The 14,863-nt window shown below is 45.7% G+C and overlaps 1 long non-coding RNA gene and 1 pseudogene across 1 annotated transcript; one reads left to right on the top strand and one right to left on the bottom strand.

Annotated features, from left to right (window-relative positions):
* Positions 1-4,735: 4,735 nt before the first annotated feature.
* Positions 4,736-6,024, bottom strand: LOC103701025 (annotated as a pseudogene).
* A 1,533-nt stretch (positions 6,025-7,557) lies between these two features.
* On the top strand, positions 7,558-9,060 carry LOC120112053. The gene is made up of 2 exons (XR_005513560.1): positions 7,558-7,640; positions 8,259-9,060. It is a non-coding gene; the product is annotated as an uncharacterized LOC120112053 (long non-coding RNA).
* The last annotated feature ends 5,803 nt before the right edge of the window (positions 9,061-14,863 follow it).

Genomic DNA, 14,863 nt, shown 5'->3' on the forward strand with positions numbered 1-14,863 from the left:
AAGAGAGTATATGGAGAAGACAGCAAGAACATTTGGATAAGATAAAGAAGACGAAGAGGATGATGTCCTCAATTGTGTCTGTGCTTTCCGGCGGGTTCAGTCCCGGGGATCTGTTTCCGTTTTTGTTGTCCTCTTGTTTTTTGGTCCCCCCTCCCTTTTCCCCCCAGGTTTCCTTTTATAGGAGGATTTTGTTACCTGGGAGGTGACAGGAGGTTTGTCCTGTTTTGTAATAATTGGGCACGATTTGGCCCATTAATGGCGTAATGGAGAACGGGACCGGATCAGACCGGAATCAGGGAGTTGTCACGGTCGATCGGACCTGTTGGAGTGGTTGAACCGCCGGCTGTGGTGGGCCTGGGGTCCGTGGATGGTAAGTGCATTTATTACCGAATGAACCGGCGGTCAGGGAGAGCCATACGTTCTGATGGTTCAGTGATCCGGAGATCGTCTTGGGCCGTGTTCATTAAATGACTGAGTGCATCGGAGACTTGAGAGAGTCTCGTGCATTAATGGCAGGTCGTGCCGAATACCTGCGAAGATCTTATGCCTTGATGGCTTGGAGATAGTGGCAGGTTATAGTGGAGTTGTCAGGTCCCTTAGAGGGTTAGGTGGAAATTGGATATTTGGCTAAGGCATGGTCTCGGCCTGCTGGTCTCGGCTCTCTGGTCTCGGCCTTCTGGTCTCGGCTCTCTGGTCTCGGCCCTCTGGTCTCGGCTCTCTGGTCTATGAGCTCGAGAGCGGAAGAGCTCGATCACTTAGGATGAGCTCGAGAGCGGAAGAGCCCGATCACTTAGGATGAGCTCGAGAGCGGAAGAGCCCGATCACTTAGGATGAGCTCGAGAGCGGAAGAGCTCCATCACTTAGGATGAGCTCGAGCTTGCTGATGGATTTGGGTGCTATAATTACATTTGTGGGGTGGTCCATTTTTCCACCAACACTACCCCCGACTTCCGAGTCCGAGCTGCTTTTTGGCTCGGGCGAAGGAAGTAGTTCAGTCATCGATCGTCCTGGTGCTGTGAGCGTTCTTACACCAAGGCGACTGAAGACGCTTTTTCTGCTCGGAGTCCGTTCTTTGGGGACGTCGGCAGAGAAGAATCCAAGTAAAGATAAATGAGAATGTAAAGACCTTAATTGAATGGGTACCTTGTACCGTGTGCGTCCTTGCGCCGAGGCGACTGAAGACGCTTCTTTGCTCGGACTCCGTTCTTTGGGGACGTCGGCAGAGAAAAGTCCAAGAATAAAATAATGTAAAGACATTAAATGAATGGGTACCTTGTACCGTGTGCGTCCTTACGCCGAGGCGACTGAAGACGCTTCTCTGCTCGGACTTCGTTCTTTGGGGACGTCGGCAGAGATCCAAAAATAGAAGAGCGGGCTGAGCTCGTTGGCTGAAGACGATGGAGCACGAGCCGAGCTCGTCCGGTCAGAGAGGACCGCTACTCATCTCGACGTCTCGAGCTTCCCTATAGCCGGGGCATCCCGACGTCTCGGGGCATCCCGACGGATCGGGGCATCCCGACGTCTCGGGGCATCCTGACCGTGGTCAGGGTAGGAGCATGAGCCGAGCTCGTCCGGTCAGAGAGGACCGCTAACTCATAGCCGATGGAGCACGAGCCGAGCTCGTCCGGTCAGAGAGGACCGCTAACTCATATTCGGGGAGCACGAGCCGAGCTCGACGGTGGAAGCCGATGGAGCACGAGCCGAGCTCGTCCGGTCAGAGAGGACCGCTAACTCATAGCCGATGGAGCACGAGCCGAGCTCGTCCGGTCAGAGAGGACCGCTAACTCATAGCCGATGGAGCACGAGCCGAGCTCGTCTGGTCAGAGAGGACCGCTAACTCATATCCCGACGTTTCGGGCGTCCCTATAGCCGGGGCATCCCGTTGTGGCAGGGCATCCCAATATATTGGAGCATCCTGACCGTGGTCAGGGTAGGAGAACGAGCCGAGCTCGTTGGCTAACCTGAAAATAGATAAAATATTGAATTTATTTGAAGCCAAAGTGGCGTCCTGTACCTTTTGGAGATATTTTGATAGCTCTCGAGCTTCGAAGTCCCTCAGGACTTGGTTCGGCACCGGCCTTCTTTGGCTTGATTTTTTAGGTTTTGCGCTCGGGTTTCTGAGCTCGGTCTGCATGAGCTCGGCGGGGGCTTCAGTGATGGCGACGCTCTGAAAGGGGAGCAATGTCGCGGGCGCCGTCCCAAGGACTTACGCCCGTAAGGAGGGAGTACATGCTGGTTTCTTGCTTGCTGCCGGAAGACAGAAGACTTGGAAGGATAATGGAATTTAATGGGGCTGTACCCTTTGTCACAGAGGCTTACAATCCCATTTTAAAGCTCCATAACTTCTCCAGACCTCAGCTTTTATTTCTCTTTCCCCCCAACTCGTTGACGTGAGACTTGGACTACTACTTCTCACTGGTTGCCCCCACATACGTCGTTGCAGCGGGAGCCATGCCTGATTCGAGATTGCTCGGGAGTCAGGAGAAAGTTTCTTCCTCTGCTTCACATGATTCCGTGGAGGCGGCACAGGAGGGGCCTCCACTTGTTGCAGGCTTTGGGCTGCAAATAGCTAGCGCTTGGACTTGCTGCACAAGCGCATCGAAGTGCTCGAGTTGGACTTGTGGAACTTGATCTACCGGAGATCTTGATGGTGAATTTTGGACTGAGCGTTTGGGACTTGGAGCATGATACTCGAAGGGGAAACCCGCTTGTAGGGGGCTCCGGTTGAACTGGAGCTGGAGGAGGCGGTGCCATTGGGATGCCCCTGGGTTGCAGGCTTTGGACAGCGGTAGCCAGGGCCTGCACTTGTTGTACCAGGGCATCGAACTGCTCCGGCCGAACTTGATGAACTGACTCGGTCGGAGGTGATGAGTTCCGGACGGAACGCTCCGGACTAGGTGGAGGTCGTTGAGAGGCATTGGAAGCCCCTTTGCTTCTTAGCTTCATGGCAGCGAACTCGGGCCCTTCCTGTAGCGCCAACTGTTGCTGGAAATTGGACCCGGGGGCCGCCGCGAAGCCGGGGAAGGAGGGGCTTCCGCCGCGGGGGCGGCGATCGACGGCGGAAAATTGGACCCGGGCCCTTTGCTTCTTAGCTTCATGGCAGCGAACTCGGGCCCTTCCTCTAGCGCCAACTGTTGCTGGAAATTGGACCCGGGGGCCGCCGTGAAGCCGGGGAAGGAGGAGCTCCGCTGCTGCAGGGGGCGGACGGCGGTGCGCCGGCTGGCTGCGTCCTCCGCTGCGGGGGGGTGTGCAAGTCCTGCAAGGAAAACCGGTGGCCGGGCTCCCCGGCGCCGGCCCTCCGATGCCTAAGTCAGAGGGGGCAAGTATGTGGAGAGAGCAGGGAAGAGAGTATATGGAGAAGACAGCAAGAACATTTGGATAAGATAAAGAAGACGAAGAGGATGATGTCCTCAATTGTATCTGTGCTTCCCGGCGGGTTCAGTCCCGGGGATCTGTTTCCGTTTTTGTTGTCCTCTTGTTTTTTGGTCCCCCCTCCCTTTTCCCCCCAGGTTTCCTTTTATAGGAGGATTTTTGTTACCTGGGAGGTGACAGGAGGTTTGTCCTGTTTTGTAATAATTGGGCACGATTTGGCCCATTAATGGCGTAATGGAGAACGGGACCGGATCAGACCGGAATCAGGGAGTTGTCACGGTCGATCGGACCTGTTGGAGTGGTTGAACCGCCGGCTGTGGTGGGCCTGGGGTCCGTGGATGGTAAGTGCATTTATTACCGAATGAACCGGCGGTCAGGGAGAGCCATACGTTCTGATGGTTCAGTGATCCGGAGATCGTCTTGGGTCGTGTTCATTAAATGACTGAGTGCATCGGAGACTTGAGAGAGTCTCGTGCATTAATGGCAGGTCGTGCCGAATACCTGCGAAGATTTTATGCCTTGATGGCTTGGAGATAGTGGCAGGTTATAGTGGAGTTGTCAGGTCCCTTAGAGGGTTAGGTGGAAATTGGATATTTGGCTAAGGCATGGGCTCGGCCTGCTGTGCTCGGCCTTCTGGTCTCGGCCTTCTGGTCTCGGCTCTCTGGTCTCGGCTCTCTGGTCTCGGCCTTCTGGTCTCGGCTCTCTGGTCTCGGCCCTCTGGTCTCGGCTCTCTGGTCTCGGCTCTCTAGTCTATGAGCTCGAGAGCGGAAGAGCTCGATCACTTAGGATGAGCTCGAGAGCGGAAGAGCCCGATCACTTAGGATGAGCTCGAGAGCGGAAGAGCCCGATCACTTAGGATGAGCTCGAGAGCGGAAGAGCTCCATCACTTAGGATGAGCTCGAGCTTGCTGATGGATTTGGGTGCTATAATTACATTTGTGGGGTGGTCCATTTTTCCACCAACAGGAGACATGGCAATCCTTATCTTTGCTTGCAGCCTAATGCTCCTCTGAATGTTTAGAGGAAGAAGGCGACGAGAATTCTTGATAATATTTTAAGATTGCCAAAGAAGTTGATTTTTATCTAAAATTAAGATAACAAAATAAAATATGAAAACAGACGCAAGAAAATTGATGATGGTTCTACCTTACATCCGCTCCATGAATAGCTCAAACAAGCTAGTTACCCAGGCAGATTTCCAATCGTACGGCACCCATGAATGGCACAACCTCTAGTCCGTCACTCATGAATACCCCCATGCAACAAATCATAGCAACCATTCACCACATCAGTTTGAGAACTAGCTAGTTTAATAACTTATTTTAAGATTCATATTTAAATATTAATCTCCAACTAGACGATTCTTGCTGCATGAGAAGGCATCTTGAATAAGCAAGAAGATGGTCGCACACGTACAGAAGGGAAGCACAGCTTTAATGCTTTATGGGATTAGATGCGATACATGAAAAATAGATGAATATTGAGCTGCCACCCCATCATGGGAGGCTGGAGAATTTTTTTGCATGCATGCATACATAGTGGGCAGAGCCAAGCGTCTTCGAGAATTCACGATGCTTGGAAGGTCAGACCGGATCCAGCCAGCTTCTCTTGGACAATTCGGTCCAACTTCTCCCCCATTTCACGACTCAAATGATTTGCCCAATCTCCAACCTTGCCCTTTCTGAAAATCGACTCATGCGGCATCGTAAACTCCTCTGCTTCGAATACACCTTTTTTATTTACCTCCATACTGCTGAGCTTCTCAAAGCTGCACAGTTGTGCAATCTCCTCCACCAATCCTTCTCCTCCTCCTCCGAGAAGGGACGCCCCACGAACTCCGCTAGCCTTCTCACGTTCCCCACCGGCTCGACCATCATCTCCTCGTACTTCAAGAACAGCACCTTGTCCGACCTCCTCAGGCTCTCCCTCCAGTACTCGAGATTATGATCCCAGTTCGGCCCGGCAAGCGAGACCCCATCGCAAAACAACTCGAAGGCTTCGCTCCGCCCCATGCTGTCGGGCTTGAGCTTTCGCACGAAGTGCCACAACGAGACCACCACATCCTTGGGGTCTCGGCAGAGATAAACTAGCCGGCAACCGCAGTCGGCCACAGAGGACGGCAATATGGAGTAAGGCAAGTGCATGGGTGGCGAGGAGCCTCGGCGGAGGGATCGCCTCCAGATCGGGGAATCGATTGGGAAAGGGGGCCTCTAAGAAGGGCACACAATCATGGGGGTTGCGGGTGAGCAGAGGGTGTTGAGCAAAGGTGTAGTTGGTGCGGCTCATGATAGCAAACAGGAGTGCTTTAAGCCAGGTGGTGCCGGATTTGGGCTGGGTGGCGAGGATGAGGACTGAGGGACGAGGCTTGAAGTGATCTTGGAGGGCCATCATGCCTGGAAGCAAAGTTTCAGGGACCCAAAACCCTTTGTACATTCTGAGGGGATGTACAAAAATTCCTTCCTGTTTTGGTAGCGAGGATAGGTGATCGCTGTGCTCCTTGGTGGAGATTTCGCCTCTCTCCTTTTGAGGATTGGAAGGAAGAGAAAAATCCATTATAGACACAAACTTGATAATCCTTGCTGTCTCAGAAAGCCTTTACATAAAGAAGTTGGTTCCTACGTGCCTGTTGAAAGAGATTGGCTACCTAAAACTACATTGGAAAAAAAATATAGCTAATAAGTGGATATTCGTGTACCCATTATTTTGTGAAACATAGTTAACCATCTAATCATGGTAATAATATATTTTCCGAACATAATTTTTACCATTTCGTGCTCCGATGGTGCGATTTTTTTTGAATTTTGAAAAATTGAGTGCTAGAAGTGATGCAGGATTTGCACTCCGTCACCAGCACAGCCCACACACCAACCGAGCAGGGAAAGCGACCGCGTCCTTACCGAGGTATTGTCCGCTTTGGGGATTGGGAATCGTGACCGCTCCCGAGGGTCCGCGCTTTGACGGCGCCCCGGGTGGAACCACCCATTCCACCCCTCACGGGTTTGCCCTTCAAAAGGCGCCTCGGTGAGAAGAGGTTATTGAGCCCCCCATTTAAGGCACAGACCTTTCCGCTGATTAGCCGATGTGGGACTAAATTCGGGGAACCCCCCGTAACACAACCCCCCAGCGGGAAGGTCCTGTGCCCGGGTCGGCTCCTTGCTGGATAGGCGGAGGGCCAGGCCCTCCTTCTAGCGCCATCTGATGCGGGATTTGCACCCCGTCACCAGCACAGCCCACACACCAGCCGAGCAGGGAAAGCGACCGCGTCCTCACCGAGGTATTGTCCGCTTTGGGGATCGAGGATCGTGACCGCTCCCGGGGGTCCGCGCTTTGACGGCGCCCCGGGTGGAACCACCCATTCCACCCCTCACGGGTTTGCCCTTCAAAAGGCGCCTCGGTGAGAAGAGGTTATTGAGCCCCCCATTTAAGGCACAGACCTTTTCGCTGATTAGCCGATGTGGGACTAAATTCGGGGAATCCCCGTAACAAGAAGTTTCAAAAATAAAAATGAACAGCTTATTATTTTAGCACTTCAATCATTTCTTTTATTTTGGTTTAATCTTTTCTATCTTATATGGTTGGCATGGAGCAGACGAAGGCTGCACAGGACAATAAGAAGACAACCTTAAAAAAGTCAGGGGATTGGAGGACGAAGCGGAGGACGTGAGGGCTGACGAGGGTAGAAGATTGCTTTATTTGTTTGGTGTTGCTTTTAATCTTTATGTATTTATTTATTAGATACTCGTAAGAAACTTATCAACCTATGATCTACTATGTTTTTTGCTATTTAATTAAATTCTACAGCATAGGGCACGTTATCTATTGATTATTCTGGCGGTGGAATTTGTCAAAGGATGCAAAAGAAACTCAAACTAGATAATCCTTGCCGTCTAAGAAAGCTTTTAGATAAGAAGCTGGCTCCCACATATTGAACGGGATTAGCTATCTAACTACATTGGAAAGGGAATATAGCTAATAAGTGGATACTCGTGTACCCATTATTTTGTGAAAGATAGGTAATCAACCAATCTTAGTAATAATATGCCGTGAGGCAACTTTACCGTCATAAGGAAGTGTCGTGTTGGGGACCCAATCATCACCAGAGCAGTGTACTTCAGGAGGTATAAAGAGATGTTATTGACAAGATAATTACTTTGTACACCAAGTTCTGTTGGGTGTAGAAAGTAGGGATGCATTCGATGGTATATATCTACCTTCCTTTGGAACCTATTTTGTCATAAATTCATCATATAGAGTTTCTCTACTAATGAGGTTTGGCCTAATCTCTCTCCTGCCATATCAAATTTGTCTTGCTTATTCTTATTATTTACTCTAGTAGGTTTGAAAGATTGTGGATAGAGTTTTGATGGTACAATTATACCTCTAACTCAAGTTGTAACGATTTAGGATCTTATCAAAAAAAGACTAGTCAAAAAATGTTATCGAAGGTCATGACTCATGTATCCAAGATCTTCTTTATGCCCAGTGCTACTAAAAACGTGCTCATATAGGATCTCCCACACTTCCTTCTGACCTTCTTGTATGATGGGCAGGTAGATAACCCTAAAAAGGCTCAACTTTTAGTATCCCTTAATTGCAAGAATTATGAGTTAGGTATTCGTAACAATCAAGACCTCATCTAAAGAATTTATGTACCCAATAATCTCTTAAGGCATTATGAATGTAGGACGAAGCAAACCATCAGTGGGGTCTGATTTGATGGAATTGATCGTTATTGTTCGCATTTTTTTTGTCTTTTATCTATTTTTTTTCTTTTTGAGTATGATGGAGAGAGACGCAAGGCCTCTCCCCGGGCCTTTTGTTTTTTGCGTGGGATGTAATTCCGTTTCAGAATTTTTCACCCTTATTTTTTATTTTTTATTTTTTTAGGTAGCGCATCCCTCCTTCGATGGGATCGCTCTCCTGTCTTTTCCTTCTCTCACTCTCGGCGGTCGGCGCAAGGCCAACCCACCCCTCTGCGAGGTCTGGATGGATGATTGTCGACTACTTCTGATCGAATTTCAGGAAGAACGGAGCGGCGAAAAAGTGCTACATGACGTACCATCCCATGGTAGAGATTGACGACGTCTTCGAGGCTGACTTTCAGAAGTTCAAGAACGAGTTATCGAAGTTTAAGTAGGAGGATGATCGATCATCGACGTCAAGCCCTTTACCTTTCCATCTAAAAGTTTCTTTGCCCATGCTATCCAAATCAAAACGATCGAATTTTCACCATTCTGTTCTCCAAAAGATGTGATTTTTCCTGAATTTTGAAAAATTGAGTGTTAGAAGTCTCAAAAACGAAGACGATCAGCTTATTATCTTAACGTTTGAATCGTTTCTTTTATTTTGATTTAATCTTTTCTGTTTTATTTGGTCGGCGGGGAGCAGACGAAGGCTGCTTAGAAGAACGGGTAGGCGACCTCTAGAAATTAAAGTCTCGAAAATGGAGGAGAAAGTGGTGGTCCTGAGGGCTGATGATGGCGGAAGACAGCTTTATTAGTTTGGTGTCGCTTTTAACCTTATATGTATTTATTTACTAGTTCCTCATAAGAAGATGATCTACTTTTCTTCTTTTTTTTGACTATTTAATTAAATTCTGCAGCATGGGCCGGGTTACTTGTTGTGGTGCATGTTACAAAATGTTAAATCTATTCTAGTAGGGGACATGAAAGAAACTCAAACTTGATAATCATTGTTGTCTAAGCTTTTAAATAAGAAGCTCGTTCGAGCATGTTGAAGGAGATTGGCTACTTAACTACGTTGGAAAAGAAATATAGCTAATAAATGGAAGCCACATACATGGGATTCTTATGGGTCCTTCATATATGTAGGAGGAAGGAAAACTTCAACTTGCCCTGTCCCTTGGGCTGAGTTAGCAACGGCTTAATAAGGCCTCCGTCGAGTAGTTTTTCAATGCAAAGCTACTCGAGTGTGGCTCATAAGAGGACTCAACTACTGTCATACCCCGAACGCAGGGTACTAGTTATAATATGCAACATATGAAACCTGTTCTCGATGATATGGTGCAGCTGAAGTGGGTCATTTGGGCTTTCAAAGTTTCACATTTCTACCATGAAGGCAATCGTGTTGCAGACTGGTGGGTCACCAAGGCACATGAAGCGGATGTGAGCTTGAAAAAGGAATCTTCGTTACCACCCCAATTGGGCATTGGCCTATTTACTGGTTGCTAATGCATTTGGAGTCATTGTGTGCCGTTCTTTAGTTTTAGCTTTGCTGCTCTTTTGTTAAATAATAATAAAAATAAAAATTACGGGTACATCCCTCCAAGTTTGAGCTATTTATACTCAAATTTAAAAAAATTTAAAAATATCAATTAGTCGCTAAAACATCAAATTGGTTGCAATTTGATCCAACCGTTTATGTTCTATTACAAAACGTTATCACATAAGGGTATTTTTATAAGATCTCACAACTCTCATTCCCACTAACTTAGCAAGAGACTTTTGTTTTCGTATGAATTGAGAGGAAGTGCTTTAAGTTCTATGCAAATATATGAATAATAGGTAGGGGTGCAAATGGGTCGGGTCTTGGGTAATTCCGATCCGATCCGATTTTTTGTTCAGGTTCTAATTTTGGACCCAGATCCGATCTGGTTGAAGATCGGGTTGGGTCGGATCCGAGTCGGCTCCGAATTCGGGTCAGGTCGGATTCAGGTTTGAATGAGATTCAATTTTTTTTTGTTCTTTTGGAAAAGAATTTGGGCAAATCTAATTTGGTCATATCATAATTATGAGGTGCTAGGTGACCCATGACTTGAAAGACTTGCAATTGACCTCCAGTCAGCACGGATGACCCATGATTTACCAACTAGGTCGGTCTACAAGCCAAATTTCATATCACACTATTTTTTGTCTATCTGACTGATTGGACGGAACTTGTGTCTCCCAGCTCCCCTCTCACGAGGACAAAAAAAAAATCCGAGACCTTCTTCCAAAATCCAATTCCATTGCAGAAAACTGGCACATGACCCATATTCAGTTCAGTGTTCCCTCACTTCCTCCCTGCAAAAATTAAAAAAAATAGAAACCAAAAAACTGAAGGAAAAAAAGAAAAAAAAAAGCCAGCCACCGATAGTAGATCGAGAGAAAATCTTGATGGACTAATAGTGCCACTACTCACACTAAGAAAAAAGAACTATCTTTTACTTTTTTTTTCCTTCTCATTTTCTCTCTCTTTGGGTCCATTCGGATAGGATCGGATCCGTTCGTTCAGATCCGACCCAAAAAATGATTCGAGTCCATTTTTAGAATTCGACCCGGACCCGTGGGTTCTAAAATTCGGATCGGATCGGATCTACATGGGTCGAGCTGGCTTGGGTCTCGGATTGACCAATTTGCAGTCTTAATGATAGGGGATGGAGTTCTTTGAGGTCTATGTCAGTGAATGGTTGATAGAATCAAGAAATAATAGTGGCTTGAGTTAAATAAATGCAATAATATTGACTCGTTAATCTTTCTGTTCCAACCTTGATGTAAACATATCATGTGCATGCTTGAGTTCAAACAAAGATGTGATGAAAACCTGAATAGACTTAATACCTCCAGGTGTCAAAGTGAACAACCATCATGCTATTTTATGAAATCGAGTGCATTAGAAGTAGTCACCAATCATGATATGAGGGTTATGCTCGTGATGACGCTTTGTACTTCCAAGCGGCAAAAGTATAAATAGGGGTTACATGCTGCTAGATTTACAGATCCCGAGTTTTGTGATAATAGCCCCCTCGAAGGTGGTGTTTAATGCTAAAAAGTGTAGCAGAGTCAACCGAGATATATATATATATATATATATTAGATAACTAATGTGATCTGCACGAATCAACCACGGTATAAGAATTGCCAGTGTTGATACCTTCATGTTACGTTAAAAAAGAGAGGTTCCAAATGAGCATGTATGTCAACAAATGGAAACAAATCACTATAGAGTGAATAGCTTGCAAATCATTTTAGATCAGCTAGCCACTGTAGTTTGAACACTTTGTGATATATTGACCACATTAAAATGCTTAAGTCAATCTGCAGGATACTGGATCTAATGATAAACAAGAAACATGCGAGTTTCATAAGGAGGGATAATTCCTTTGTAGAAATGCATGGGATCCAATACTCTCATGGCCATGTGGGCTGAAGAACATATTAGATATCAATGGCAAGTCACTAGTGGAGACACTTGTCATATTATGAAGGACTTGCCATGGCTGCTTTAGAAGCTGTTGAATCATTGGCTCATGGGCAGAGTGAGGACGTAATTCTGCACTTAATGCATGAAGAAAAGGATCCTGGTTTTTGCAGCCATTTTCGCAAACCTCTTCTTGTTTCCAGCAGGGTTTCTTCATAAATGCTGAGCTTGTTATTTTTCTTTTCATGGATGAAAAATAGAATGACCGGAAGCCAGAAGCGCTCTCAAGAACCAGTGCTTAAACAAGGTTTGTTTATCTACTAGAACAGTTTTGGTTGGCCTGGCTTGACAGTTCATAGTTGCAAAGTCCCTGTTTGGAATCATAAGAGGCAGCAATAAGTAGACAAATTAATATGCAAGAGATGATTTGGTAAATAGTTAGGATGCAACCACATTTGGAATTGGCACCGTCTTCAAGTTGCAAATTATGATACAACGAGAAGAAAGATTGCTGGAAATGCTCCATAAGAGGAAGCACGTCCTAGATGCTAAACATAAAAGTAAAGAATTTGTGAAGGGTTACTTGGTAGTCAGAATGTAGCTCATTGTTCAGCTGGTTATCGTGAACCATAAAAAAATAAAAAATAAAAAAAATCCCAGTTTCCTCAAAATATTTCTAGATTCACAAGCTGATACGAAAAGGGAATCTGAATATGATGAGAAAATCGAGAAAAAAAAAAAGTAGTAAGAGGAAGTTGATTAGTGGCAGATACTAAATCCGCCAAATCAATGTGACCCCAAAAACTTTAGAATAGCAATAATGGAGAGTTGGTGGCTTACATTTTTTATACGAAAATGAGGGAAAGGGCCCATGGAACATGAATACTTGCAGTTTGGGCTGCTAAGAAGTCACAAAAAAAAAAAAGACAACGCGCAACACGTTCCTCTTTTTATTGTTATCATTCAGTATGGTAATAAAATCCTATTTGGTTCTCATCTGCCAAATGGTACTAAGCATGTAACAAGCTTGAGAGAAATGGGTCATCAGTCAGTCCATCTAGAGTAGACTACTCTCGAATCTCAATTAAGATGACAGAATATAGTTCAGATGAAAAGTGACATGAAAAAGGATGATTCTTAAACCATTTTGAAAATGAACCCCAAAGGGCAGATGAGAAGGAAGAAATAGGCAAACATAGTACTTTGAGATCTGCATAAGCAGAAGAATGATAAAAGGATCTAGCCCTTTAAGTGATAAAGAATCGAGCGCTTCAAAATTTATGCAAATAGATAGATGATAAAGTATAGAGTTCATTAAGATCTGTGCAAGTGGATAAATTACAAAGGACAAAGCAGATTGCGAAAAAATCATGATTTGATTTTTTTATTTTATTAATTGTGCTAGAATCCAGATAGACCCGTGAATTCTATTGCAATGAAAATAAGATTTTGATGGGTAATTAAATTTTTTTATTTTTTGGGGGTCTAAATTTAACTGCCCCAAATTGGAAGGAAGTAAAGTACATAGCGGAAAGTTTCTAAGGTCAACCGCCTCTGTAGGAAAAGCCACGGCAAAATTAATACGATCAATGCATAAATTTTTTCTTTTTTTTTGAAAATGTTGAGAGGACAACACGATCAAAAAGAAACTTTAAAAAACAAAACATGAAAACCAAATATAAAATCGAATCTTCCAAAACTCAGATGAAATTTTTTGATAATGTCAGATCGGATTGATCCACGCACGAAAACAAAAATAAACCGAAGAAATTGTTGAACTAAGAAATTGTCGAAGAGGACGAGAATTGCATCTTCCTTTCTCCCAAACAAAACCCTCGGACTTTTTCTTTTCAATCTATTTCGCCGCTCGGTGAGCCTCTCTTTGTTTAATCATAGAATCAACCCGTTTTCTTCTAAAGGAATATCCTAGTTTTGGCCTGATCCAAATATCCAATCTATAGACCTATTGAATTAAAAAACCTATATAAATCTTTTTTTTTCTCCCCACAGAATTTGGGCCGGCGAAGAATTGAGTTTGATACGTGGCTTACTTAAATATACTATGTAATCTATGGTTCTATAATAAATTCAGTTCAATTTTATTAGATTTTTCAAACAAAACCCTTAGTATACCATGATGACCCGGCGAGCACAACTTATTATGACTTAGGTGTTTCATCTTTTAATTGTCGGGGCCTACGGCAGGGAAGCATCCTGTAGAATCCTGTCAGCTGGATCTGAAGTGACAAATAACAACAAGGCATGGCAAATATTGCATCCCTCGTGAAAGATTTTGTGACCCCACAAACATTTATTACACGCTTTGGAGCGTCCGCTACAATAAATGTTATCTGGGCCCGTATATTATAGACTAAGCAACTCTGACACTCAACCAACCCCTTGCCGCACAAATTCTCCTAATAAGTTGAACCGGACTCCCTTCATTTAAAGGCGGAGACAAAACTTTGGACCATCTGACAAAACTCCAGGGGCATGAGCCCCATCTGAGATGGGAGACATGGCAATCCTTATCTTTTTTTTTTTTTTTTTTCTTTCTTTTTTTTTTTTTTCTAAAGCGGATAAATCAAATATGACGGAAACGGATACGCCCAATAAAATCAAAAAATAGGATACCTCGGAGCGCCAAAAGCAACTCCCCATCACCAGTCCACAAGGTGCCTTCAGAATGAGAAGCTGCATACGCAGCCACCCAATCTCCACCCAATCCGCAGCACCATTGCCTTTACGGTAAATATGCTTGGCCTGAAAGACCCATCCATCCCTCGCCATAGCCCAAATGTCACGGAGCAAGGGATGGTCACTGCCGCCACCCGTTGGATCCTCCTAGATGCAACTGATGACGGTGGCTGAATCACCCTCTAGGATGATGAACCTAGCCTGTAAGACGCACCGGGCATGGCGAAGGCCTGCCCAGGCTGCTCTCAGCTCCGCACTCGGAACCGAAGTGTCAAACAACTGACTATCGCCGGCAGCCACAACTCTGGCAGACGGGTCCCGAATAACAAAACCCGCGCCTTCCTTCGTGCCACCATCCAGGACAGAACCATCAAAGTTGACCTTTAGGAAACTCGGAGGTGGGGTCTCCCAGGTGAAGAACACAGTACGGGATATTGTCGAAGCAGAGTGAGAGCTCCAGATGTCCCAAGCTATCAAGATTCCTCCAACAGGAATGGTGTAACACAGCTCTGCCGCCTGAACGCAGGCACTCTCGACCACAAATTACGGCGACATACGTCGTTCGCCGAAAGTGCAAGCATCCTTAGTCAGCCAGATCTGCTAGGCAGTGCAGCTCGCTCGAACAGCCTCCTGACGAAACACCGGAGACTCCGAGC

The sequence above is a fragment of the Phoenix dactylifera genome, chromosome 9 (assembly GCF_009389715.1).
Source record: "Phoenix dactylifera cultivar Barhee BC4 chromosome 9, palm_55x_up_171113_PBpolish2nd_filt_p, whole genome shotgun sequence".
Lineage (NCBI taxonomy): Eukaryota > Viridiplantae > Streptophyta > Magnoliopsida > Arecales > Arecaceae > Phoenix > Phoenix dactylifera.